The sequence below is a fragment of the Ursus maritimus genome, unplaced genomic scaffold, assembly GCF_017311325.1.
Source record: "Ursus maritimus isolate PB19 unplaced genomic scaffold, ASM1731132v1 scaffold_29, whole genome shotgun sequence".
In the NCBI taxonomy this organism is placed as follows: domain Eukaryota; kingdom Metazoa; phylum Chordata; class Mammalia; order Carnivora; family Ursidae; genus Ursus; species Ursus maritimus.
In genome coordinates this window covers 29,222,891-29,225,895 of record NW_024425452.1, presented here as the reverse complement: position 1 = coordinate 29,225,895, position 3,005 = coordinate 29,222,891, and the positions used below count along the sequence as shown (strand labels likewise).

At 42.7% G+C, this 3,005-nt stretch overlaps 1 pseudogene; it reads left to right on the top strand.

Annotated features, from left to right (window-relative positions):
- The first annotated feature begins 1,300 nt into the window (after positions 1–1,300).
- On the top strand, positions 1,301–2,484 carry LOC103657406 (annotated as a pseudogene).
- Positions 2,485–3,005: the final 521 nt, after the last annotated feature.

Genomic DNA, 3,005 nt, shown 5'->3' with positions numbered 1-3,005 from the left:
TAAGTAGATGTTCCTGGGCCTTTTCTTTGCCTTTAAAATGAAAAATGAAATAAAAGAATCAAAGCTGAAAGTTTTTCTCATATCTCACTTGGAATAATAAGGATTCATATTCCCAATGGATGGTTATGCCTTTTCCCTTCCTCATTCAGTCAGCTTGTATCACCTGCACGGTAAGAAATAGGCCTTGGAACATAACATTAGGCTTTCCTTCATGTAAGTACATGTTACCTCTAATCTCAACTACTGTTCTAGATTCAGTTTTATTTCAAGAGGAAATCTAAACAGCTTTGGAATAGCACATGGAATGCAGCTGTTGATATGGTAAAGCCTTTTTTCTATTCGAACAGCCAGACAAAAAAGTGATTTGCTTTCACCTGGTACAAACAACAGTAGGCCTTTACTCACTTATCTCAAAACTATATTATGTCTATGATTCTGTGCCATAATTTATTCTAGAGGGACCTTGATCTCACAATGTCAGAGAGCATCATACAGTTTTAGTATATTAATAATATCATGAGGGAAGAAACTGGAGAGCAAGGATGCTAGATTTTTTTTTTTTTTCTGAGACGTGTATGCATGCTGAAGTTTGGGTAAAAAATCCCATGAAAGTACAAGGGTCTGCCACCTTACGGAGTTTCTGAATATTCTATGGTATGGTACATGGTAAGATATACTATTCAAAGTGAAAGGCTAGTTGCTGTGCTTTGCCCCATAAGTCTCTAAAGAAAGAGTTACCATGGGTTTCTTTGGGTATTGAAGAAAATTATCACCACTTTTATGTTGGTTACTCTGATTATTTGCCAGGTGATTCAAAAGGATGTCATTTTTTAAGGGAGCCTCAGGAAAAAAAGATATGTCAGCTGGACCAGAACCCATGAAAACAACCCTCCAATGGGCCTTATGATAGCTGATCCAGTTGTGCCCAAAGTATTTGTGGCAGGAGACATGGTATTAAGCTTGTGTCAAGCCTTAATAGGAGAATCATAATACAGGTTTCTAAGGTTTTGTAATAAAGCTGTGACCACTTTCCAAGTCACTGTTCTCCTTTTGATTGCAAGTTTCTGTTTTCCTTGTAGAAGCAAGATCATGATAGGCACTGCACGTCTGAAAATAGAGCAACAAATAATCTGATCTTACATTCATTAACTTGGTGTTATATTAGTTCAAGCTATGTAACTGGTTATGTCCAGCAATAACCCATCAATTAGAAATCGTGTATATAGGTCTGACCTCAAGCAGATCCTGAAACAAATTAGTTGCATGAGCAGGTATTTTCATCAAAGATAAACAAAACTGGACAGTAGTTAAAGTGGTAAAAAGAGTTTTTAATCAGCAATATACTATTGCAATAGGGAAAAAGGTGGTACAGGGTAAATCAAGCTCAACTTCAATTTTTACAAAAGTGACTGGGTATTTAAAGGGAGAATGATAGGCTCTCTGCTCCTCCCTGTTTGATGGACAGCCACATCTTTGGGCGCAGTGCCAGCTGTGTCCCTGAAACACAATGGTGAATGTTGGAGTAAACAGATTTGCCCATATTGGGTGCCTTGTCACTAGGGCTACTTTTAACTCTAGCAAAGTGGATATTGTCACCGTCAGTGACCCCTTCATTGACCTCAGATATATAGTCTACATGTTCCAGTATGATTCCATGCATGGCAAATTCCATGGTACAGTCAAGGCTGAGAATGGGAAACTTGTCATCAATGGAAATCCCATCTCCATCTTCCAGGAGCAAGATCCTGCCAACATCAAATAGGGTGATGTTGATCCTGAGTATATTGTGGAGTCCACTGGGGTCTTTGCAACCATGAAGAAGGCTGGGGCTCACTTGAGGGGTGGTCATCATCTCTGCCTCTTCTGTTGATACCCCCATGTTTGTGATGGTTGTGAGTCATGAGAAGTATGACAGCTCCCTCAAGATTGTCAGTAATGCCTTCTGCACCACCAACTGCTTGGCCTCTCTGGCCAAGATCATTCATGACAACTTTGGTATCATGGAGGGACTCATGACCATAGTTCATGCCATCACTGTTCCCAGAAAACTGTGGATGGCCCCTCTGGGTAGCTGTGGCATGATGGCCAAAGGGGCTGCCCAGAACATCATCCCTGCTTCTGGTGCCACCAAGGCTGTAGGCAAGGTCATCTCTGAGTGGAATGGGAAGCTCAATGGCATGGGCTTCTGTGTCCTCACCCCAATGTGTCAGTTGTGGATCTGACCTGTCACCTAGAGAAAGCCGCCAAATATAATATCAAAAATGTGGTGAAGCAGGCATCAGAGGGCCTCCTCAGGGGCATCCTGGGCTACACTGAGGACCAGGTTGTCTCCTGCAACTTTAACAGTGACACTCACTCTTCCACTTTCAATGCTGGGCCTGGCATTGCTCTCAAAGACCACTCTGTCAAGCTGGTATGTCCTGGTATGACAATGAATTTGGCTACAGCAACAGGGTGATGGACCTTATGGGCTCCAAGGAGTAAGAGCCCCCAGTGAGAGCAAGAGGAAGAGAGAGGCCCTCGGCAGCTGGGGAGTCCTTGAGTATTCCCCAACACACTGAGAATCTCCAGACCTCTGCACAGTTTCTATCCCAGACCCCCTGAAGAAGGGGAGGGGCTTGGGGAGCCCTACTTTGTCATGTACCATCAATAAAGTATACTGTACCCAGCCAAGAAGAGAAGGGAGGGAGGGAGGGAGGGAGGGAGGGAAGGAAGGAAGGAAGGAAGGAAGGAAGGAAGGAAAGAAGGAAATAAATAAATAAATAAATAAATAAAGTGGGAGAAGGAAGGGGGGCTTGAGCAGAACCAGAGAAGTGAAAAATTACAAAGAGTTGGCCAATGCAAATACAGTTAGACCAACTGTGTCTGTTAGCTGTCAATTATTGAAGTTAGGATTGCTTCCTACCACAGAGACTGGGAGAGAGGGCACTATCCCTTCTGATGATACTATTTCAAAGGAATGATTTTTAGGTCCTTGAGAAGACGATCCTGAGTTGTAGGAGATA